Source organism: Microcebus murinus, unplaced genomic scaffold (assembly GCF_040939455.1).
Source record: "Microcebus murinus isolate Inina unplaced genomic scaffold, M.murinus_Inina_mat1.0 scaf073_hap2_Mmur4.0, whole genome shotgun sequence".
Lineage (NCBI taxonomy): Eukaryota > Metazoa > Chordata > Mammalia > Primates > Cheirogaleidae > Microcebus > Microcebus murinus.
This window is the reverse complement of record NW_027439019.1, coordinates 13,979-37,887: the sequence shown is the minus strand read 5'-3', so window position 1 is coordinate 37,887 and position 23,909 is coordinate 13,979. Positions and strand designations below refer to the sequence as shown.

At 63.2% G+C, this 23,909-nt stretch overlaps 6 non-coding genes across 6 annotated transcripts; all 6 read left to right on the top strand.

Annotated features, from left to right (window-relative positions):
* The first annotated feature begins 2,321 nt into the window (after window positions 1–2,321).
* On the top strand, window positions 2,322–2,440 carry LOC142869380 (5S ribosomal RNA). The gene has a single exon (XR_012918010.1). It is a non-coding gene; the product is annotated as a 5S ribosomal RNA (ribosomal RNA).
* Window positions 2,441–6,200: 3,760 nt separating this feature from the next.
* Window positions 6,201–6,319, top strand: LOC142869379 (5S ribosomal RNA). Its single transcript, XR_012918009.1, has one exon. It is a non-coding gene; the product is annotated as a 5S ribosomal RNA (ribosomal RNA).
* Window positions 6,320–10,067: 3,748 nt separating this feature from the next.
* Window positions 10,068–10,186, top strand: LOC142869378 (5S ribosomal RNA). Its single transcript, XR_012918008.1, has one exon. It is a non-coding gene; the product is annotated as a 5S ribosomal RNA (ribosomal RNA).
* A 3,753-nt stretch (window positions 10,187–13,939) lies between these two features.
* LOC142869377 (5S ribosomal RNA) lies at window positions 13,940–14,058 on the top strand. Its single transcript, XR_012918007.1, has one exon. It is a non-coding gene; the product is annotated as a 5S ribosomal RNA (ribosomal RNA).
* Window positions 14,059–17,819: 3,761 nt separating this feature from the next.
* LOC142869376 (5S ribosomal RNA) lies at window positions 17,820–17,938 on the top strand. The gene has a single exon (XR_012918006.1). It is a non-coding gene; the product is annotated as a 5S ribosomal RNA (ribosomal RNA).
* Window positions 17,939–21,696: 3,758 nt separating this feature from the next.
* On the top strand, window positions 21,697–21,815 carry LOC142869390 (5S ribosomal RNA). Its single transcript, XR_012918019.1, has one exon. It is a non-coding gene; the product is annotated as a 5S ribosomal RNA (ribosomal RNA).
* Window positions 21,816–23,909: the final 2,094 nt, after the last annotated feature.

The following is a 23,909-nucleotide window of genomic DNA, read 5'->3' as shown; positions in this document are numbered from 1 at the left end:
TCCTCTGCCCCTGCCTGAGGCACTCCTCCCCGGCCAGGCCCGTCACTGTCCTGGGCCCCCGCCTGACCGGCTCCTCCCCGCCCGGCCTGTCACCGTCCTCTGCCCCTGCCTGACATGCTCCTTCCCGCCCGCCCGGCCTCTCACCGTCCTCGGCCCCTGCCTGACCGGCTCCTCCGTCGCCTGGGCCTTCCAAGGGCTTGGTGTGGACGCTGCTTCCAGGAAGCCCTCCAGAAACCCGGCAGCAGGGTGGCCGCAGCAGTCTCCAGCAGCCGTCCCTAAGTCGCGTGAGTGCGGGGGACGTGCCCCCGCTGTGCCGCGGGGGCCCAGCCTGGTGTCTTCCCTGAGGCCCTGCGGCTGCCGGCTGGGCTGCCGCTCCCCGCAAGGGGAGAGCCGCGGAGGTGGGGACCGCCTCCTGATGGGGACGTACACGCAGCTCTCCACGTCGGATTCCGGGGCTCTCTGTCCTGCCCGAAGGCCCAGCTGGCCTGCGGGTCCTTAGAGTGGCAAAAACATCCGAAAACTGAGATTGAGGGTCCGGTGGGTGTCTGCACTTTTGTGCTGGGCACCCCAGGGAGGCCCGGGGGCTGGCTGGACAACGTGGTCTGCTGGGCGGGGGGGGGGGTGGAGGAGCAACTCATGCCCTTTGCACTTTGGGTAGCAAGAGTCTGAGGTGTCTCTGAGCCCTGTGCCCTGTGGGGGGGGGCCGGGGGGGAGGAGGAGGAGGAGGACGTGGGAAGGGCCAGGGCCTGCAGTCCTGTTCCCGGGGTGGCACGGCAAGTGGCTTCTTCCACAGGCTGCTTGGCCTGGGCTCCCTGCACCTGGGCCTTTGGAGGACCGGCCCTGTGCTTGCCAACACTTCCTGCAGGGACCCAGAGCTGGGAGGTGGCATCTCTCAGCCCTGGGTCGGGCAGAGCCCCAGCGGGCCATGCCCACAACCTCTCTCAGCACCGGTCCCCCAGAAGGCTCCTTTGGGACCAGGATTCTCTTGCGGTGACTCTTTAAGGTCTGGCCCCTGGATGGAGGGGCACCAGGAGTAGAGGAGCAGGAAGGGGAAGGGGGTGGCCATGCGAGGGGACACTTTGAGGCCGAGTCCCAGCTTCAGCCTGATCCTCCTGGGAACCCCGCTCTGAGACCAGGAGCCGGGCTTCGCATTCCCACAGCAGCCAGTCGTGGGCTGAGGACACCTGGGGCGTTGGGAACTCCCTGGCTTCTCCTGGGTTTAACGTCTAGAGCTGCTTGTGAATCGCGCCGCCACACACACCCGAGCGCAGGTGTCTTCCGCACAGACTGCGGGCCTCGCTCTTCTGAATGCCGCTAGCTCGCCACCCACCCACCCACGGGTGAACCTGGTCAGGGTGCTTTCTCTAAGGGGCAGACTCTTTTCCGGGCGGGCTACCGGTGTCTCTGTTTGCTCGTTTCTTTCTTCCATTTCGGGAAAGTCTTCCTTGCTGGGTGTGGAAATCTCCTATGCCTTCCCTCGCCTATTCTGTCAGCTTTCAAATTCTCTTTCAGTTGCCACCCTCACAGATGGATTAGGAAACTCTTTCCGGTGCACTCATTAGTGAAATGACCTCCAGGAAGCTGGAATCCAATATCTAATGGCCGATTTTTAGCGAGTCCACACGCCAGGGTGGTCGGGGTCCAATGCAGCCCCGGCCAGGCCCAGGCCCCTTGGACTGGGCCACAGGAGGACACGGAGGAGGGTCCCGGCCCCCACGAAGCGGTGCCGGCAGTTCTCCACGGGCTTGGGCGTTTTCCAGAGGTAGGAGATGGAGGGGACTGATTTCTTCAGCGCCCCCCCAAACCACGCCACCCCACCCCACCCATGGGACACATCCCCAGAGAGAGACGCCCCATACACTGGCTGTGCCCCAGCCCTGGCCCGGGGGAATAGGCGGCAGCCCACCCACAGGGCGAGGGGGGGGGCGCAGCTGAAAGGGGTTGTGGGGGAGGGCGGCCCCTGGCTGGGGTCAAAGGGCGAGCGTCCCGCGCGTGCGCAGTCAGCGGGAGGCAGCGACGCGCTGGGGGTGGGCAGCGGGTAGGTGAAGGAGGCCGGGCGAGGAGACGAGGGGGGCTGGGAGGGCTCCACCTTGGCGAGTCCAGCCGTGGAGGCGCATCTTGTGTGAGTGTGAGTGAGTGTGAGTGTGTGTGTGTGTATAGAGAGACAGCCCCCCGCCCCGCCCCGCCCCGCCCCGCCCATCACCCCCGTCCCTGCGAACTCAACCGGCCCGGCCCGGCGCGGGGCCTGGGGCGGGAGGCGGCGGCGGGGAAGCCCAGAGAGGCTCGGCTTCTCGAGCGGGGCAGGGGCGCCCTCCGCCGCCGTCTAGGGCCACACCACCCTGAACGCCCCCGATCTCGTCTGGTCTCGGAAGCTAAGCAGGGTCGGGCCTGGTTAGTACTTGGATGGGAGACCGCCTGGGAATACCGGGTGCCACAGGCTGCTGCTTTTTTTTTTTTTTTTTTTGCCTCTTGTTCTGTCCCCTTTCTGGGAGCGCGGCGGCGGCCCGGGGTGCGGGTCACCCCCACTCTCAGCGCCCGCGCGGTGCCTGGCGCCCCAGCCCGCACCGTGGGGCCTCCTCTTGTCCCAAGCCGCGACACCGCCGCCACGCGGCAGCATGCGTGGCATCTGGACTGTCAGGTCTCAGACCAAAGGTCTGCTCTGTGGGAACCGACACGCTGGAGGAAACCTTGAGAGTCTGAGAGGGGAGGGAGTTCCAGAAGAAGGCCAGGATGTCATTTTGAGGGAGTATGTGACCAGAACTCGTCCCGTTGCTTTTGGGGTTCTATGGGCTACACGCAGGAATCTTTGGTGGTGGCACCTGATGTTGGGGGATCCGGAGTCACACCCAGACCTGCTCCACAGGCCTCCTTTTACTTTTCTCTTCGGATTCATTATTTTTAAAAAGTGTCTCTTACCTCTATGATTGCATTTTCTTTTCTCTCTCTCTTCAAGCAGATGATGGGAGTACAAGTATTCAGGTGACATGTGTTGCCCGTGCCCCCCTCCCCCCTGTGTTCTTTTTTTTTTTTTTTTTTGAGACAGAGTCTCGTTTTGCTGCCCAGGCTAGAGTGAGTGCCATGGCGTCAGCCTAGCTCACAGCAACCTCAATCTCCGGGCTCAAGCAATCCTGCTGCCTCAGCCTCCCGAGTAGTTGGGACTACAGGCATGCACCACCACGCCCGGCTGTGTTTTTCTATATATATTAGTTGGCCAATTAATTTCTTTCTATTTTTAGTAGAGACGGGGTCTCGCTCTTGCTCAGGCTGGTTTCGAACTCCTGACCTGGAGCAATCCGCCCGCCTCGGCCTCCCAGAGAGCTAGGATTACAGGCGTGAGCCACCGCGCCCGGCCCCCCCCCCTGTGTTCTTATTCATATACCTCTCATGTTGTTCCAGCGTATTGTGGGGGTACCAATGTTAAGGTCGGGTGCCTTGCCCTCTCCAAGCCTCCCCCCTCGGGTCAGAGCTTCAAGTGCGCCCATCCCCCAGTCGGTGCGCACCCACCCCATGCCTAATGGATGTGTATGCCCCTCCCCTCCCCCCACCCGCCCGACACCCACCCGATGAAGGTGACTCCTCTCTGTCCACTTAGGCGTCCATCCGTTCGTACCAATTTGCTGGTGAGCGCGCTCACGTGGTGCTCGTGTGTCCATTCTTGGGATACCTGGCTTACTGGAACGGGTTCCAGCTCTGGCCAGGAGAACACGAGAGGCTCCCTCTCACCGCTGCTCCTCACAGCCGAATGGCACTCCGTGGTGTCCACGCGCCACATTTTATTGATGCACTCCTGGATGGATGGGCACTCGGGTGGCTTCCACGTCTTTGCGATTGTGAATTGTGCCCTAACTGTCACCCTAACCCTTACCCAGCCCCCGTCTCCTCTGCCCCTGCCTGAGGCACTCCTCCCCGGCCAGGCCCGTCACTGTCCTGGGCCCCCGCCTGACCGGCTCCTCCCCGCCCGGCCTGTCACCGTCCTCTGCCCCTGCCTGACATGCTCCTTCCCGCCCGCCCGGCCTCTCACCGTCCTCGGCCCCTGCCTGACCGGCTCCTCCGTCGCCTGGGCCTTCCAAGGGCTTGGTGTGGACGCTGCTTCCAGGAAGCCCTCCAGAAACCCGGCAGCAGGGTGGCCGCAGCAGTCTCCAGCAGCCGTCCCTAAGTCGCGTGAGTGCGGGGGACGTGCCCCCGCTGTGCCGCGGGGGCCCAGCCTGGTGTCTTCCCTGAGGCCCTGCGGCTGCCGGCTGGGCTGCCGCTCCCCGCAAGGGGAGAGCCGCGGAGGTGGGGACCGCCTCCTGATGGGGACGTACACGCAGCTCTCCACGTCGGATTCCGGGGCTCTCTGTCCTGCCCGAAGGCCCAGCTGGCCTGCGGGTCCTTAGAGTGGCAAAAACATCCGAAAACTGAGATTGAGGGTCCGGTGGGTGTCTGCACTTTTGTGCTGGGCACCCCAGGGAGGCCCGGGGGCTGGCTGGACAACGTGGTCTGCTGGGCGGGGGGGGGGGGGGGTGGAGGAGCAACTGATGCCCTTTGCACTTTGGGTAGCAAGAGTCTGAGGTGTCTCTGAGCCCTGTGCCCTGTGGGGGGGGGCCGGGGGGGAGGAGGAGGAGGAGGACGTGGGAAGGGCCAGGGCCTGCAGTCCTGTTCCCGGGGTGGCACGGCAAGTGGCTTCTTCCACAGGCTGCTTGGCCTGGGCTCCCTGCACCTGGGCCTTTGGAGGACCGGCCCTGTGCTTGCCAACACTTCCTGCAGGGACCCAGAGCTGGGAGGTGGCATCTCTCAGCCCTGGGTCGGGCAGAGCCCCAGCGGGCCATGCCCACAACCTCTCTCAGCACCGGTCCCCCAGAAGGCTCCTTTGGGACCAGGATTCTCTTGCGGTGACTCTTTAAGGTCTGGCCCCTGGATGGAGGGGCACCAGGAGTAGAGGAGCAGGAAGGGGAAGGGGGTGGCCATGCGAGGGGACACTTTGAGGCCGAGTCCCAGCTTCAGCCTGATCCTCCTGGGAACCCCGCTCTGAGACCAGGAGCCGGGCTTCGCATTCCCACAGCAGCCAGTCGTGGGCTGAGGACACCTGGGGCGTTGGGAACTCCCTGGCTTCTCCTTGGTTTAACGTCTAGAGCTGCTTGTGAATCGCGCCGCCACACACACCCGAGCGCAGGTGTCTTCCGCACAGACTGCGGGCCTCGCTCTTCTGAATGCCGCTAGCTCGCCACCCACCCACCCACGGGTGAACCTGGTCAGGGTGCTTTCTCTAAGGGGCAGACTCTTTTCCGGGCGGGCTACCGGTGTCTCTGTTTGCTCGTTTCTTTCTTCCATTTCGGGAAAGTCTTCCTTGCTGGGTGTGGAAATCTCCTATGCCTTCCCTCGCCTATTCTGTCAGCTTTCAAATTCTCTTTCAGTTGCCACCCTCACAGATGGATTAGGAAACTCTTTCCGGTGCACTCATTAGTGAAATGACCTCCAGGAAGCTGGAATCCAATATCTAATGGCCGATTTTTAGCGAGTCCACACGCCAGGGTGGTCGGGGTCCAATGCAGCCCCGGCCAGGCCCAGGCCCCTTGGACTGGGCCACAGGAGGACACGGAGGAGGGTCCCGGCCCCCACGAAGCGGTGCCGGCAGTTCTCCACGGGCTTGGGCGTTTTCCAGAGGTAGGAGATGGAGGGGACTGATTTCTTCAGCGCCCCCCAAACCACGCCACCCCACCCCACCCATGGGACACATCCCCAGAGAGAGACGCCCCATACACTGGCTGTGCCCCAGCCCTGGCCCGGGGGAATAGGCGGCAGCCCACCCACAGGGCGAGGGGGGGGCGCAGCTGAAAGGGGTTGTGGGGGAGGGCGGCCCCTGGCTGGGGTCAAAGGGCGAGCGTCCCGCGCGTGCGCAGTCAGCGGGAGGCAGCGACGCGCTGGGGGTGGGCAGCGGGTAGGTGAAGGAGGCCGGGCGAGGAGACGAGGGGGGCTGGGAGGGCTCCACCTTGGCGAGTCCAGCCGTGGAGGCGCATCTTGTGTGAGTGTGAGTGAGTGTGAGTGTGTGTGTGTGTATAGAGAGACAGCCCCCCGCCCCGCCCCGCCCCGCCCCGCCCATCACCCCCGTCCCTGCGAACTCAACCGGCCCGGCCCGGCGCGGGGCCTGGGGCGGGAGGCGGCGGCGGGGAAGCCCAGAGAGGCTCGGCTTCTCGAGCGGGGCAGGGGCGCCCTCCGCCGCCGTCTAGGGCCACACCACCCTGAACGCCCCCGATCTCGTCTGGTCTCGGAAGCTAAGCAGGGTCGGGCCTGGTTAGTACTTGGATGGGAGACCGCCTGGGAATACCGGGTGCCACAGGCTGCTGCTTTTTTTTTTTTTTTTTTTGCCTCTTGTTCTGTCCCCTTTCTGGGAGCGCGGCGGCGGCCCGGGGTGCGGGTCACCCCCACTCTCAGCGCCCGCGCGGTGCCTGGCGCCCCAGCCCGCACCGTGGGGCCTCCTCTTGTCCCAAGCCGCGACACCGCCGCCACGCGGCAGCATGCGTGGCATCTGGACTGTCAGGTCTCAGACCAAAGGTCTGCTCTGTGGGAACCGACACGCTGGAGGAAACCTTGAGAGTCTGAGAGGGGAGGGAGTTCCAGAAGAAGGCCAGGATGTCATTTTGAGGGAGTATGTGACCAGAACTCGTCCCGTTGCTTTTGGGGTTCTATGGGCTACACGCAGGAATCTTTGGTGGTGGCACCTGATGTTGGGGGATCCGGAGTCACACCCAGACCTGCTCCACAGGCCTCCTTTTACTTTTCTCTTCGGATTCATTATTTTTAAAAAGTGTCTCTTACCTCTATGATTGCATTTTCTTTTCTCTCTCTCTTCAAGCAGATGATGGGAGTACAAGTATTCAGGTGACATGTGTTGCCCGTGCCCCCCTCCCCCCTGTGTTCTTTTTTTTTTTTTTTTTTGAGACAGAGTCTCGTTTTGCTGCCCAGGCTAGAGTGAGTGCCATGGCGTCAGCCTAGCTCACAGCAACCTCAATCTCCGGGCTCAAGCAATCCTGCTGCCTCAGCCTCCCGAGTAGTTGGGACTACAGGCATGCACCACCACGCCCGGCTGTGTTTTTCTATATATATTAGTTGGCCAATTAATTTCTTTCTATTTTTAGTAGAGACGGGGTCTCGCTCTTGCTCAGGCTGGTTTCGAACTCCTGACCTGGAGCAATCCGCCCGCCTCGGCCTCCCAGAGAGCTAGGGTTACAGGCGTGAGCCACCGCGCCCGGCCCCCCCCCCCTGTGTTCTTATTCATATACCTCTCATGTTGTTCCAGCGTATTGTGGGGGTACCAATGTTAAGGTCGGGTGCCTTGCCCTCTCCAAGCCTCCCCCCTCGGGTCAGAGCTTCAAGTGCGCCCATCCCCCAGTCGGTGCGCACCCACCCCATGCCTAATGGATGTGTATGCCCCTCCCCTCCCCCCACCCGCCCGACACCCACCCGATGAAGGTGACTCCTCTCTGTCCACTTAGGCGTCCATCCGTTCGTACCAATTTGCTGGTGAGCGCGCTCACGTGGTGCTCGTGTGTCCATTCTTGGGATACCTGGCTTACTGGAACGGGTTCCAGCTCTGGCCAGGAGAACACGAGAGGCTCCCTCTCACCGCTGCTCCTCACAGCCGAATGGCACTCCGTGGTGTCCACGCGCCACATTTTATTGATGCACTCCTGGATGGATGGGCACTCGGGTGGCTTCCACGTCTTTGCGATTGTGAATTGTGCCCTAACTGTCACCCTAACCCTTACCCAGCCCCCGTCTCCTCTGCCCCTGCCTGAGGCACTCCTCCCCGGCCAGGCCCGTCACTGTCCTGGGCCCCCGCCTGACCGGCTCCTCCCCGCCCGGCCTGTCACCGTCCTCTGCCCCTGCCTGACATGCTCCTTCCCGCCCGCCCGGCCTCTCACCGTCCTCGGCCCCTGCCTGACCGGCTCCTCCGTCGCCTGGGCCTTCCAAGGGCTTGGTGTGGACGCTGCTTCCAGGAAGCCCTCCAGAAACCCGGCAGCAGGGTGGCCGCAGCAGTCTCCAGCAGCCGTCCCTAAGTCGCGTGAGTGCGGGGGACGTGCCCCCGCTGTGCCGCGGGGGCCCAGCCTGGTGTCTTCCCTGAGGCCCTGCGGCTGCCGGCTGGGCTGCCGCTCCCCGCAAGGGGAGAGCCGCGGAGGTGGGGACCGCCTCCTGATGGGGACGTACACGCAGCTCTCCACGTCGGATTCCGGGGCTCTCTGTCCTGCCCGAAGGCCCAGCTGGCCTGCGGGTCCTTAGAGTGGCAAAAACATCCGAAAACTGAGATTGAGGGTCCGGTGGGTGTCTGCACTTTTGTGCTGGGCACCCCAGGGAGGCCCGGGGGCTGGCTGGACAACGTGGTCTGCTGGGCGGGGGGGGGGGTGGAGGAGCAACTGATGCCCTTTGCACTTTGGGTAGCAAGAGTCTGAGGTGTCTCTGAGCCCTGTGCCCTGTGGGGGGGGGCCGGGGGGGAGGAGGAGGAGGAGGACGTGGGAAGGGCCAGGGCCTGCAGTCCTGTTCCCGGGGTGGCACGGCAAGTGGCTTCTTCCACAGGCTGCTTGGCCTGGGCTCCCTGCACCTGGGCCTTTGGAGGACCGGCCCTGTGCTTGCCAACACTTCCTGCAGGGACCCAGAGCTGGGAGGTGGCATCTCTCAGCCCTGGGTCGGGCAGAGCCCCAGCGGGCCATGCCCACAACCTCTCTCAGCACCGGTCCCCCAGAAGGCTCCTTTGGGACCAGGATTCTCTTGCGGTGACTCTTTAAGGTCTGGCCCCTGGATGGAGGGGCACCAGGAGTAGAGGAGCAGGAAGGGGAAGGGGGTGGCCATGCGAGGGGACGCTTTGAGGCCGAGTCCCAGCTTCAGCCTGATCCTCCTGGGAACCCCGCTCTGAGACCAGGAGCCGGGCTTCGCATTCCCACAGCAGCCAGTCGTGGGCTGAGGACACCTGGGGCGTTGGGAACTCCCTGGCTTCTCCTTGGTTTAACGTCTAGAGCTGCTTGTGAATCGCGCCGCCACACACACCCGAGCGCAGGTGTCTTCCGCACAGACTGCGGGCCTCGCTCTTCTGAATGCCGCTAGCTCGCCACCCACCCACCCACGGGTGAACCTGGTCAGGGTGCTTTCTCTAAGGGGCAGACTCTTTTCCGGGCGGGCTACCGGTGTCTCTGTTTGCTCGTTTCTTTCTTCCATTTCGGGAAAGTCTTCCTTGCTGGGTGTGGAAATCTCCTATGCCTTCCCTCGCCTATTCTGTCAGCTTTCAAATTCTCTTTCAGTTGCCACCCTCACAGATGGATTAGGAAACTCTTTCCGGTGCACTCATTAGTGAAATGACCTCCAGGAAGCTGGAATCCAATATCTAATGGCCGATTTTTAGCGAGTCCACACGCCAGGGTGGTCGGGGTCCAATGCAGCCCCGGCCAGGCCCAGGCCCCTTGGACTGGGCCACAGGAGGACACGGAGGAGGGTCCCGGCCCCCACGAAGCGGTGCCGGCAGTTCTCCACGGGCTTGGGCGTTTTCCAGAGGTAGGAGATGGAGGGGACTGATTTCTTCAGCGCCCCCCAAACCACGCCACCCCACCCCACCCATGGGACACATCCCCAGAGAGAGACGCCCCATACACTGGCTGTGCCCCAGCCCTGGCCCGGGGGGAATAGGCGGCAGCCCACCCACAGGGCGAGGGGGGGGCGCAGCTGAAAGGGGTTGTGGGGGAGGGCGGCCCCTGGCTGGGGTCAAAGGGCGAGCGTCCCGCGCGTGCGCAGTCAGCGGGAGGCAGCGACGCGCTGGGGGTGGGCAGCGGGTAGGTGAAGGAGGCCGGGCGAGGAGACGAGGGGGGCTGGGAGGGCTCCACCTTGGCGAGTCCAGCCGTGGAGGCGCATCTTGTGTGAGTGTGAGTGAGTGTGAGTGTGTGTGTGTGTATAGAGAGACAGCCCCCCGCCCCGCCCCGCCCATCACCCCCGTCCCTGCGAACTCAACCGGCCCGGCCCGGCGCGGGGCCTGGGGCGGGAGGCGACGGCGGGGAAGCCCAGAGAGGCTCGGCTTCTCGAGCGGGGCAGGGGCGCCCTCCGCCGCCGTCTAGGGCCACACCACCCTGAACGCCCCCGATCTCGTCTGGTCTCGGAAGCTAAGCAGGGTCGGGCCTGGTTAGTACTTGGATGGGAGACCGCCTGGGAATACCGGGTGCCACAGGCTGCTGCTTTTTTTTTTTTTTTTTTTTTTGCCTCTTGTTCTGTCCCCTTTCTGGGAGCGCGGCGGCGGCCCGGGGTGCGGGTCACCCCCACTCTCAGCGCCCGCGCGGTGCCTGGCGCCCCAGCCCGCACCGTGGGGCCTCCTCTTGTCCCAAGCCGCGACACCGCCGCCACGCGGCAGCATGCGTGGCATCTGGACTGTCAGGTCTCAGACCAAAGGTCTGCTCTGTGGGAACCGACACGCTGGAGGAAACCTTGAGAGTCTGAGAGGGGAGGGAGTTCCAGAAGAAGGCCAGGATGTCATTTTGAGGGAGTATGTGACCAGAACTCGTCCCGTTGCTTTTGGGGTTCTATGGGCTACACGCAGGAATCTTTGGTGGTGGCACCTGATGTTGGGGGATCCGGAGTCACACCCAGACCTGCTCCACAGGCCTCCTTTTACTTTTCTCTTCGGATTCATTATTTTTAAAAAGTGTCTCTTACCTCTATGATTGCATTTTCTTTTCTCTCTCTCTTCAAGCAGATGATGGGAGTACAAGTATTCAGGTGACATGTGTTGCCCGTGCCCCCCTCCCCCCTGTGTTCTTTTTTTTTTTTTTTTTTGAGACAGAGTCTCGTTTTGCTGCCCAGGCTAGAGTGAGTGCCATGGCGTCAGCCTAGCTCACAGCAACCTCAATCTCCGGGCTCAAGCAATCCTGCTGCCTCAGCCTCCCGAGTAGTTGGGACTACAGGCATGCACCACCACGCCCGGCTGTGTTTTTCTATATATATTAGTTGGCCAATTAATTTCTTTCTATTTTTAGTAGAGACGGGGTCTCGCTCTTGCTCAGGCTGGTTTCGAACTCCTGACCTGGAGCAATCCGCCCGCCTCGGCCTCCCAGAGAGCTAGGGTTACAGGCGTGAGCCACCGCGCCCGGCCCCCCCCCCCTGTGTTCTTATTCATATACCTCTCATGTTGTTCCAGCGTATTGTGGGGGTACCAATGTTAAGGTCGGGTGCCTTGCCCTCTCCAAGCCTCCCCCCTCGGGTCAGAGCTTCAAGTGCGCCCATCCCCCAGTCGGTGCGCACCCACCCCATGCCTAATGGATGTGTATGCCCCTCCCCTCCCCCCACCCGCCCGACACCCACCCGATGAAGGTGACTCCTCTCTGTCCACTTAGGCGTCCATCCGTTCGTACCAATTTGCTGGTGAGCGCGCTCACGTGGTGCTCGTGTGTCCATTCTTGGGATACCTGGCTTACTGGAACGGGTTCCAGCTCTGGCCAGGAGAACACGAGAGGCTCCCTCTCACCGCTGCTCCTCACAGCCGAATGGCACTCCGTGGTGTCCACGCGCCACATTTTATTGATGCACTCCTGGATGGATGGGCACTCGGGTGGCTTCCACGTCTTTGCGATTGTGAATTGTGCCCTAACTGTCACCCTAACCCTTACCCAGCCCCCGTCTCCTCTGCCCCTGCCTGAGGCACTCCTCCCCGGCCAGGCCCGTCACTGTCCTGGGCCCCCGCCTGACCGGCTCCTCCCCGCCCGGCCTGTCACCGTCCTCTGCCCCTGCCTGACATGCTCCTTCCCGCCCGCCCGGCCTCTCACCGTCCTCGGCCCCTGCCTGACCGGCTCCTCCGTCGCCTGGGCCTTCCAAGGGCTTGGTGTGGACGCTGCTTCCAGGAAGCCCTCCAGAAACCCGGCAGCAGGGTGGCCGCAGCAGTCTCCAGCAGCCGTCCCTAAGTCGCGTGAGTGCGGGGGACGTGCCCCCGCTGTGCCGCGGGGGCCCAGCCTGGTGTCTTCCCTGAGGCCCTGCGGCTGCCGGCTGGGCTGCCGCTCCCCGCAAGGGGAGAGCCGCGGAGGTGGGGACCGCCTCCTGATGGGGACGTACACGCAGCTCTCCACGTCGGATTCCGGGGCTCTCTGTCCTGCCCGAAGGCCCAGCTGGCCTGCGGGTCCTTAGAGTGGCAAAAACATCCGAAAACTGAGATTGAGGGTCCGGTGGGTGTCTGCACTTTTGTGCTGGGCACCCCAGGGAGGCCCGGGGGCTGGCTGGACAACGTGGTCTGCTGGGCGGGGGGGGGGGGGTGGAGGAGCAACTGATGCCCTTTGCACTTTGGGTAGCAAGAGTCTGAGGTGTCTCTGAGCCCTGTGCCCTGTGGGGGGGGGCCGGGGGGGAGGAGGAGGAGGAGGACGTGGGAAGGGCCAGGGCCTGCAGTCCTGTTCCCGGGGTGGCACGGCAAGTGGCTTCTTCCACAGGCTGCTTGGCCTGGGCTCCCTGCACCTGGGCCTTTGGAGGACCGGCCCTGTGCTTGCCAACACTTCCTGCAGGGACCCAGAGCTGGGAGGTGGCATCTCTCAGCCCTGGGTCGGGCAGAGCCCCAGCGGGCCATGCCCACAACCTCTCTCAGCACCGGTCCCCCAGAAGGCTCCTTTGGGACCAGGATTCTCTTGCGGTGACTCTTTAAGGTCTGGCCCCTGGATGGAGGGGCACCAGGAGTAGAGGAGCAGGAAGGGGAAGGGGGTGGCCATGCGAGGGGACGCTTTGAGGCCGAGTCCCAGCTTCAGCCTGATCCTCCTGGGAACCCCGCTCTGAGACCAGGAGCCGGGCTTCGCATTCCCACAGCAGCCAGTCGTGGGCTGAGGACACCTGGGGCGTTGGGAACTCCCTGGCTTCTCCTTGGTTTAACGTCTAGAGCTGCTTGTGAATCGCGCCGCCACACACACCCGAGCGCAGGTGTCTTCCGCACAGACTGCGGGCCTCGCTCTTCTGAATGCCGCTAGCTCGCCACCCACCCACCCACGGGTGAACCTGGTCAGGGTGCTTTCTCTAAGGGGCAGACTCTTTTCCGGGCGGGCTACCGGTGTCTCTGTTTGCTCGTTTCTTTCTTCCATTTCGGGAAAGTCTTCCTTGCTGGGTGTGGAAATCTCCTATGCCTTCCCTCGCCTATTCTGTCAGCTTTCAAATTCTCTTTCAGTTGCCACCCTCACAGATGGATTAGGAAACTCTTTCCGGTGCACTCATTAGTGAAATGACCTCCAGGAAGCTGGAATCCAATATCTAATGGCCGATTTTTAGCGAGTCCACACGCCAGGGTGGTCGGGGTCCAATGCAGCCCCGGCCAGGCCCAGGCCCCTTGGACTGGGCCACAGGAGGACACGGAGGAGGGTCCCGGCCCCCACGAAGCGGTGCCGGCAGTTCTCCACGGGCTTGGGCGTTTTCCAGAGGTAGGAGATGGAGGGGACTGATTTCTTCAGCGCCCCCCAAACCACGCCACCCCACCCCACCCATGGGACACATCCCCAGAGAGAGACGCCCCATACACTGGCTGTGCCCCAGCCCTGGCCCGGGGGGAATAGGCGGCAGCCCACCCACAGGGCGAGGGGGGGGCGCAGCTGAAAGGGGTTGTGGGGGAGGGCGGCCCCTGGCTGGGGTCAAAGGGCGAGCGTCCCGCGCGTGCGCAGTCAGCGGGAGGCAGCGACGCGCTGGGGGTGGGCAGCGGGTAGGTGAAGGAGGCCGGGCGAGGAGACGAGGGGGGCTGGGAGGGCTCCACCTTGGCGAGTCCAGCCGTGGAGGCGCATCTTGTGTGAGTGTGAGTGAGTGTGAGTGTGTGTGTGTGTATAGAGAGACAGCCCCCCGCCCCGCCCCGCCCATCACCCCCGTCCCTGCGAACTCAACCGGCCCGGCCCGGCGCGGGGCCTGGGGCGGGAGGCGACGGCGGGGAAGCCCAGAGAGGCTCGGCTTCTCGAGCGGGGCAGGGGCGCCCTCCGCCGCCGTCTAGGGCCACACCACCCTGAACGCCCCCGATCTCGTCTGGTCTCGGAAGCTAAGCAGGGTCGGGCCTGGTTAGTACTTGGATGGGAGACCGCCTGGGAATACCGGGTGCCACAGGCTGCTGCTTTTTTTTTTTTTTTTTTTTTGCCTCTTGTTCTGTCCCCTTTCTGGGAGCGCGGCGGCGGCCCGGGGTGCGGGTCACCCCCACTCTCAGCGCCCGCGCGGTGCCTGGCGCCCCAGCCCGCACCGTGGGGCCTCCTCTTGTCCCAAGCCGCGACACCGCCGCCACGCGGCAGCATGCGTGGCATCTGGACTGTCAGGTCTCAGACCAAAGGTCTGCTCTGTGGGAACCGACACGCTGGAGGAAACCTTGAGAGTCTGAGAGGGGAGGGAGTTCCAGAAGAAGGCCAGGATGTCATTTTGAGGGAGTATGTGACCAGAACTCGTCCCGTTGCTTTTGGGGTTCTATGGGCTACACGCAGGAATCTTTGGTGGTGGCACCTGATGTTGGGGGATCCGGAGTCACACCCAGACCTGCTCCACAGGCCTCCTTTTACTTTTCTCTTCGGATTCATTATTTTTAAAAAGTGTCTCTTACCTCTATGATTGCATTTTCTTTTCTCTCTCTCTTCAAGCAGATGATGGGAGTACAAGTATTCAGGTGACATGTGTTGCCCGTGCCCCCCTCCCCCCTGTGTTCTTTTTTTTTTTTTTTTTGAGACAGAGTCTCGTTTTGCTGCCCAGGCTAGAGTGAGTGCCATGGCGTCAGCCTAGCTCACAGCAACCTCAATCTCCGGGCTCAAGCAATCCTGCTGCCTCAGCCTCCCGAGTAGTTGGGACTACAGGCATGCACCACCACGCCCGGCTGTGTTTTTCTATATATATTAGTTGGCCAATTAATTTCTTTCTATTTTTAGTAGAGACGGGGTCTCGCTCTTGCTCAGGCTGGTTTCGAACTCCTGACCTGGAGCAATCCGCCCGCCTCGGCCTCCCAGAGAGCTAGGGTTACAGGCGTGAGCCACCGCGCCCGGCCCCCCCCCCCCGTGTTCTTATTCATATACCTCTCATGTTGTTCCAGCGTATTGTGGGGGTACCAATGTTAAGGTCGGGTGCCTTGCCCTCTCCAAGCCTCCCCCCTCGGGTCAGAGCTTCAAGTGCGCCCATCCCCCAGTCGGTGCGCACCCACCCCATGCCTAATGGATGTGTATGCCCCTCCCCTCCCCCCACCCGCCCGACACCCACCCGATGAAGGTGACTCCTCTCTGTCCACTTAGGCGTCCATCCGTTCGTACCAATTTGCTGGTGAGCGCGCTCACGTGGTGCTCGTGTGTCCATTCTTGGGATACCTGGCTTACTGGAACGGGTTCCAGCTCTGGCCAGGAGAACACGAGAGGCGCCCTCTCACCGCTGCTCCTCACAGCCGAATGGCACTCCGTGGTGTCCACGCGCCACATTTTATTGATGCACTCCTGGATGGATGGGCACTCGGGTGGCTTCCACGTCTTTGCGATTGTGAATTGTGCCCTAACTGTCACCCTAACCCTTACCCAGCCCCCGTCTCCTCTGCCCCTGCCTGAGGCACTCCTCCCCGGCCAGGCCCGTCACTGTCCTGGGCCCCCGCCTGACCGGCTCCTCCCCGCCCGGCCTGTCACCGTCCTCTGCCCCTGCCTGACATGCTCCTTCCCGCCCGCCCGGCCTCTCACCGTCCTCGGCCCCTGCCTGACCGGCTCCTCCGTCGCCTGGGCCTTCCAAGGGCTTGGTGTGGACGCTGCTTCCAGGAAGCCCTCCAGAAACCCGGCAGCAGGGTGGCCGCAGCAGTCTCCAGCAGCCGTCCCTAAGTCGCGTGAGTGCGGGGGACGTGCCCCCGCTGTGCCGCGGGGGCCCAGCCTGGTGTCTTCCCTGAGGCCCTGCGGCTGCCGGCTGGGCTGCCGCTCCCCGCAAGGGGAGAGCCGCGGAGGTGGGGACCGCCTCCTGATGGGGACGTACACGCAGCTCTCCACGTCGGATTCCGGGGCTCTCTGTCCTGCCCGAAGGCCCAGCTGGCCTGCGGGTCCTTAGAGTGGCAAAAACATCCGAAAACTGAGATTGAGGGTCCGGTGGGTGTCTGCACTTTTGTGCTGGGCACCCCAGGGAGGCCCGGGGGCTGGCTGGACAACGTGGTCTGCTGGGCGGGGGGGGGGGGGTGGAGGAGCAACTGATGCCCTTTGCACTTTGGGTAGCAAGAGTCTGAGGTGTCTCTGAGCCCTGTGCCCTGTGGGGGGGGGCCGGGGGGGAGGAGGAGGAGGAGGACGTGGGAAGGGCCAGGGCCTGCAGTCCTGTTCCCGGGGTGGCACGGCAAGTGGCTTCTTCCACAGGCTGCTTGGCCTGGGCTCCCTGCACCTGGGCCTTTGGAGGACCGGCCCTGTGCTTGCCAACACTTCCTGCAGGGACCCAGAGCTGGGAGGTGGCATCTCTCAGCCCTGGGTCGGGCAGAGCCCCAGCGGGCCATGCCCACAACCTCTCTCAGCACCGGTCCCCCAGAAGGCTCCTTTGGGACCAGGATTCTCTTGCGGTGACTCTTTAAGGTCTGGCCCCTGGATGGAGGGGCACCAGGAGTAGAGGAGCAGGAAGGGGAAGGGGGTGGCCATGCGAGGGGACACTTTGAGGCCGAGTCCCAGCTTCAGCCTGATCCTCCTGGGAACCCCGCTCTGAGACCAGGAGCCGGGCTTCGCATTCCCACAGCAGCCAGTCGTGGGCTGAGGACACCTGGGGCGTTGGGAACTCCCTGGCTTCTCCTGGGTTTAACGTCTAGAGCTGCTTGTGAATCGCGCCGCCACACACACCCGAGCGCAGGTGTCTTCCGCACAGACTGCGGGCCTCGCTCTTCTGAATGCCGCTAGCTCGCCACCCACCCACCCACGGGTGAACCTGGTCAGGGTGCTTTCTCTAAGGGGCAGACTCTTTTCCGGGCGGGCTACCGGTGTCTCTGTTTGCTCGTTTCTTTCTTCCATTTCGGGAAAGTCTTCCTTGCTGGGTGTGGAAATCTCCTATGCCTTCCCTCGCCTATTCTGTCAGCTTTCAAATTCTCTTTCAGTTGCCACCCTCACAGATGGATTAGGAAACTCTTTCCGGTGCACTCATTAGTGAAATGACCTCCAGGAAGCTGGAATCCAATATCTAATGGCCGATTTTTAGCGAGTCCACACGCCAGGGTGGTCGGGGTCCAATGCAGCCCCGGCCAGGCCCAGGCCCCTTGGACTGGGCCACAGGAGGACACGGAGGAGGGTCCCGGCCCCCACGAAGCGGTGCCGGCAGTTCTCCACGGGCTTGGGCGTTTTCCAGAGGTAGGAGATGGAGGGGACTGATTTCTTCAGCGCCCCCCAAACCACGCCACCCCACCCCACCCATGGGACACATCCCCAGAGAGAGACGCCCCATACACTGGCTGTGCCCCAGCCCTGGCCCGGGGGGAATAGGCGGCAGCCCACCCACAGGGCGAGGGGGGGGCGCAGCTGAAAGGGGTTGTGGGGGAGGGCGGCCCCTGGCTGGGGTCAAAGGGCGAGCGTCCCGCGCGTGCGCAGTCAGCGGGAGGCAGCGACGCGCTGGGGGTGGGCAGCGGGTAGGTGAAGGAGGCCGGGCGAGGAGACGAGGGGGGCTGGGAGGGCTCCACCTTGGCGAGTCCAGCCGTGGAGGCGCATCTTGTGTGAGTGTGAGTGAGTGTGAGTGTGTGTGTGTGTATAGAGAGACAGCCCCCCGCCCCGCCCCGCCCCGCCCCGCCCATCACCCCCGTCCCTGCGAACTCAACCGGCCCGGCCCGGCGCGGGGCCTGGGGCGGGAGGCGGCGGCGGGGAAGCCCAGAGAGGCTCGGCTTCTCGAGCGGGGCAGGGGCGCCCTCCGCCGCCGTCTAGGGCCACACCACCCTGAACGCCCCCGATCTCGTCTGGTCTCGGAAGCTAAGCAGGGTCGGGCCTGGTTAGTACTTGGATGGGAGACCGCCTGGGAATACCGGGTGCCACAGGCTGCTGCTTTTTTTTTTTTTTTTTTTTTGCCTCTTGTTCTGTCCCCTTTCTGGGAGCGCGGCGGCGGCCCGGGGTGCGGGTCACCCCCACTCTCAGCGCCCGCGCGGTGCCTGGCGCCCCAGCCCGCACCGTGGGGCCTCCTCTTGTCCCAAGCCGCGACACCGCCGCCACGCGGCAGCATGCGTGGCATCTGGACTGTCAGGTCTCAGACCAAAGGTCTGCTCTGTGGGAACCGACACGCTGGAGGAAACCTTGAGAGTCTGAGAGGGGAGGGAGTTCCAGAAGAAGGCCAGGATGTCATTTTGAGGGAGTATGTGACCAGAACTCGTCCCGTTGCTTTTGGGGTTCTATGGGCTACACGCAGGAATCTTTGGTGGTGGCACCTGATGTTGGGGGATCCGGAGTCACACCCAGACCTGCTCCACAGGCCTCCTTTTACTTTTCTCTTCGGATTCATTATTTTTAAAAAGTGTCTCTTACCTCTATGATTGCATTTTCTTTTCTCTCTCTCTTCAAGCAGATGATGGGAGTACAAGTATTCAGGTGACATGTGTTGCCCGTGCCCCCCTCCCCCCTGTGTTCTTTTTTTTTTTTTTTTTTGAGACAGAGTCTCGTTTTGCTGCCCAGGCTAGAGTGAGTGCCATGGCGTCAGCCTAGCTCACAGCAACCTCAATCTCCGGGCTCAAGCAATCCTGCTGCCTCAGCCTCCCGAGTAGTTGGGACTACAGGCATGCACCACCACGCCCGGCTGTGTTTTTCTATATATATTAGTTGGCCAATTAATTTCTTTCTATTTTTAGTAGAGACGGGGTCTCGCTCTTGCTCAGGCTGGTTTCGAACTCCTGACCTGGAGCAATCCGCCCGCCTCGGCCTCCCAGAGAGCTAGGATTACAGGCGTGAGCCACCGCGCCCGGCCCCCCCCCCCTGTGTTCTTATTCATATACCTCTCATGTTGTTCCAGCGTATTGTGGGGGTACCAATGTTAAGGTCGGGTGCCTTGCCCTCTCCAAGCCTCCCCCCTCGGGTCAGAGCTTCAAGTGCGCCCATCCCCCAGTCGGTGCGCACCCACCCCATGCCTAATGGATGTGTATGCCCCTCCCCTCCCCCCACCCGCCCGACACCCACCCGATGAAGGTGACTCCTCTCTGTCCACTTAGGCGTCCATCCGTTCGTACCAATTTGCTGGTGAGCGCGCTCACGTGGTGCTCGTGTGTCCATTCTTGGGATACCTGGCTTACTGGAACGGGTTCCAGCTCTGGCCAGGAGAACATGAGAGGCGCCCTCTCACCGCTGCTCCTCACAGCCGAATGGCACTCCGTGGTGTCCACGCGCCACATTTTATTGATGCACTCCTGGATGGATGGGCACTCGGGTGGCTTCCACGTCTTTGCGATTGTGAATTGTGCCCTAACTGTCACCCTAACCCTTACCCAGCCCCCGTCTCCTCTGCCCCTGCCTGAGGCACTCCTCCCCGGCCAGGCCCGTCACTGTCCTGGGCCCCCGCCTGACCGGCTCCTCCCCGCCCGGCCTGTCACCGTCCTCTGCCCCTGCCTGACATGCTCCTTCCCGCCCGCCCGGCCTCTCACCGTCCTCGGCCCCTGCCTGACCGGCTCCTCCGTCGCCTGGGCCTTCCAAGGGCTTGGTGTGGACGCTGCTTCCAGGAAGCCCTCCAGAAACCCGGCAGCAGGGTGGCCGCAGCAGTCTCCAGCAGCCGTCCCTAAGTCGCGTGAGTGCGGGGGACGTGCCCCCGCTGTGCCGCGGGGGCCCAGCCTGGTGTCTTCCCTGAGGCCCTGCGGCTGCCGGCTGGGCTGCCGCTCCCCGCAAGGGGAGAGCCGCGGAGGTGGGGACCGCCTCCTGATGGGGACGTACACGCAGCTCTCCACGTCGGATTCCGGGGCTCTCTGTCCTGCCCGAAGGCCCAGCTGGCCTGCGGGTCCTTAGAGTGGCAAAAACATCCGAAAACTGAGATTGAGGGTCCGGTGGGTGTCTGCACTTTTGTGCTGGGCACCCCAGGGAGGCCCGGGGGCTGGCTGGACAACGTGGTCTGCTGGGCGGGGGGGGGGGGGTGGAGGAGCAACTCATGCCCTTTGCACTTTGGGTAGCAAGAGTCTGAGGTGTCTCTGAGCCCTGTGCCCTGTGGGGGGGGGCCGGGGGGGAGGAGGAGGAGGAGGACGTGGGAAGGGCCAGGGCCTGCAGTCCTGTTCCCGGGGTGGCACGGCAAGTGGCTTCTTCCACAGGCTGCTTGGCCTGGGCTCCCTGCACCTGGGCCTTTGGAGGACCGGCCCTGTGCTTGCCAACACTTCCTGCAGGGACCCAGAGCTGGGAGGTGGCATCTCTCAGCCCTGGGTCGGGCAGAGCCCCAGCGGGCCATGCCCACAACCTCTCTCAGCACCGGTCCCCCAGAAGGCTCCTTTGGGACCAGGATTCTCTTGCGGTGACTCTTTAAGGTCTGGCCCCTGGATGGAGGGGCACCAGGAGTAGAGGAGCAGGAAGGGGAAGGGGGTGGCCATGCGAGGGGACACTTTGAGGCCGAGTCCCAGCTTCAGCCTGATCCTCCTGGGAACCCCGCTCTGAGACCAGGAGCCGGGCTTCGCATTCCCACAGCAGCCAGTCGTGGGCTGAGGACACCTGGGGCGTTGGGAACTCCCTGGCTTCTCCTGGGTTTAACGTCTAGAGCTGCTTGTGAATCGCGCCGCCACACACACCCGAGCGCAGGTGTCTTCCGCACAGACTGCGGGCCTCGCTCTTCTGAATGCCGCTAGCTCGCCACCCACCCACCCACGGGTGAACCTGGTCAGGGTGCTTTCTCTAAGGGGCAGACTCTTTTCCGGGCGGGCTACCGGTGTCTCTGTTTGCTCGTTTCTTTCTTCCATTTCGGGAAAGTCTTCCTTGCTGGGTGTGGAAATCTCCTATGCCTTCCCTCGCCTATTCTGTCAGCTTTCAAATTCTCTTTCAGTTGCCACCCTCACAGATGGATTAGGAAACTCTTTCCGGTGCACTCATTAGTGAAATGACCTCCAGGAAGCTGGAATCCAATATCTAATGGCCGATTTTTAGCGAGTCCACACGCCAGGGTGGTCGGGGTCCAATGCAGCCCCGGCCAGGCCCAGGCCCCTTGGACTGGGCCACAGGAGGACACGGAGGAGGGTCCCGGCCCCCACGAAGCGGTGCCGGCAGTTCTCCACGGGCTTGGGCGTTTTCCAGAGGTAGGAGATGGAGGGGACTGATTTCTTCAGCGCCCCCCAAACCACGCCACCCCACCCCACCCATGGGACACATCCCCAGAGAGAGACGCCCCATACACTGGCTGTGCCCCAGCCCTGGCCCGGGGGGAATAGGCGGCAGCCCACCCACAGGGCGAGGGGGGGGGCGCAGCTGAAAGGGGTTGTGGGGGAGGGCGGCCCCTGGCTGGGGTCAAAGGGCGAGCGTCCCGCGCGTGCGCAGTCAGCGGGAGGCAGCGACGCGCTGGGGGTGGGCAGCGGGTAGGTGAAGGAGGCCGGGCGAGGAGACGAGGGGGGCTGGGAGGGCTCCACCTTGGCGAGTCCAGCCGTGGAGGCGCATCTTGTGTGAGTGTGAGTGAGTGTGAGTGTGTGTGTGTGTATAGAGAGACAGCCCCCCGCCCCGCCCCGCCCCGCCCATCACCCCCGTCCCTGCGAACTCAACCGGCCCGGCCCGGCGCGGGGCCTGGGGCGGGAGGCGGTGGCGGGGAAGCCCAGAGAGGCTCGGCTTCTCGAGCGGGGCAGGGGCGCCCTCCGCCGCCGTCTAGGGCCACACCACCCTGAACGCCCCCGATCTCGTCTGGTCTCGGAAGCTAAGCAGGGTCGGGCCTGGTTAGTACTTGGATGGGAGACCGCCTGGGAATACCGGGTGCCACAGGCTGCTGCTTTTTTTTTTTTTTTTTTTTTGCCTCTTGTTCTGTCCCCTTTCTGGGAGCGCGGCGGCGGCCCGGGGTGCGGGTCACCCCCACTCTCAGCGCCCGCGCGGTGCCTGGCGCCCCAGCCCGCACCGTGGGGCCTCCTCTTGTCCCAAGCCGCGACACCGCCGCCACGCGGCAGCATGCGTGGCATCTGGACTGTCAGGTCTCAGACCAAAGGTCTGCTCTGTGGGAACCGACACGCTGGAGGAAACCTTGAGAGTCTGAGAGGGGAGGGAGTTCCAGAAGAAGGCCAGGATGTCATTTTGAGGGAGTATGTGACCAGAACTCGTCCCGTTGCTTTTGGGGTTCTATGGGCTACACGCAGGAATCTTTGGTGGTGGCACCTGATGTTGGGGGATCCGGAGTCACACCCAGACCTGCTCCACAGGCCTCCTTTTACTTTTCTCTTCGGATTCATTATTTTTAAAAAGTGTCTCTTACCTCTATGATTGCATTTTCTTTTCTCTCTCTCTTCAAGCAGATGATGGGAGTACAAGTATTCAGGTGACATGTGTTGCCCGTGCCCCCCTCCCCCCTGTGTTCTTTTTTTTTTTTTTTTTTGAGACAGAGTCTCGTTTTGCTGCCCAGGCTAGAGTGAGTGCCATGGCGTCAGCCTAGCTCACAGCAACCTCAATCTCCGGGCTCAAGCAATCCTGCTGCCTCAGCCTCCCGAGTAGTTGGGACTACAGGCATGCACCACCACGCCCGGCTGTGTTTTTCTATATATATTAGTTGGCCAATTAATTTCTTTCTATTTTTAGTAGAGACGGGGTCTCGCTCTTGCTCAGGCTGGTTTCGAACTCCTGACCTGGAGCAATCCGCCCGCCTCGGCCTCCCAGAGAGCTAGGATTACAGGCGTGAGCCACCGCGCCCGGCCCCCCCCCCTGTGTTCTTATTCATATACCTCTCATGTTGTTCCAGCGTATTGTGGGGGTACCAATGTTAAGGTCGGGTGCCTTGCCCTCTCCAAGCCTCCCCCCTCGGGTCAGAGCTTCAAGTGCGCCCATCCCCCAGTCGGTGCGCACCCACCCCATGCCTAATGGATGTGTATGCCCCTCCCCTCCCCCCACCCGCCCGACACCCACCCGATGAAGGTGACTCCTCTCTGTCCACTTAGGCGTCCATCCGTTCGTACCAATTTGCTGGTGAGCGCGCTCACGTGGTGCTCGTGTGTCCATTCTTGGGATACCTGGCTTACTGGAACGGGTTCCAGCTCTGGCCAGGAGAACACGAGAGGCGCCCTCTCACCGCTGCTCCTCACAGCCGAATGGCACTCCGTGGTGTCCACGCGCCACATTTTATTGATGCACTCCTGGATGGATGGGCACTCGGGTGGCTTCCACGTCTTTGCGATTGTGAATTGTGCCCTAACTGTCACCCTAACCCTTACCCAGCCCCCGTCTCCTCTGCCCCTGCCTGAGGCACTCCTCCCCGGCCAGGCCCGTCACTGTCCTGGGCCCCCGCCTGACCGGCTCCTCCCCGCCCGGCCTGTCACCGTCCTCTGCCCCTGCCTGACATGCTCCTTCCCGCCCGCCCGGCCTCTCACCGTCCTCGGCCCCTGCCTGACCGGCTCCTCCGTCGCCTGGGCCTTCCAAGGGCTTGGTGTGGACGCTGCTTCCAGGAAGCCCTCCAGAAACCCGGCAGCAGGGTGGCCGCAGCAGTCTCCAGCAGCCGTCCCTAAGTCGCGTGAGTGCGGGGGACGTGCCCCCGCTGTGCCGCGGGGGCCCAGCCTGGTGTCTTCCCTGAGGCCCTGCGGCTGCCGGCTGGGCTGCCGCTCCCCGCAAGGGGAGAGCCGCGGAGGTGGGGACCGCCTCCTGATGGGGACGTACACGCAGCTCTCCACGTCGGATTCCGGGGCTCTCTGTCCTGCCCGAAGGCCCAGCTGGCCTGCGGGTCCTTAGAGTGGCAAAAACATCCGAAAACTGAGATTGAGGGTCCGGTGGGTGTCTGCACTTTTGTGCTGGGCACCCCAGGGAGGCCCGGGGGCTGGCTGGACAACGTGGTCTGCTGGGCGGGGGGGGGGGGGTGGAGGAGCAACTCATGCCCTTTGCACTTTG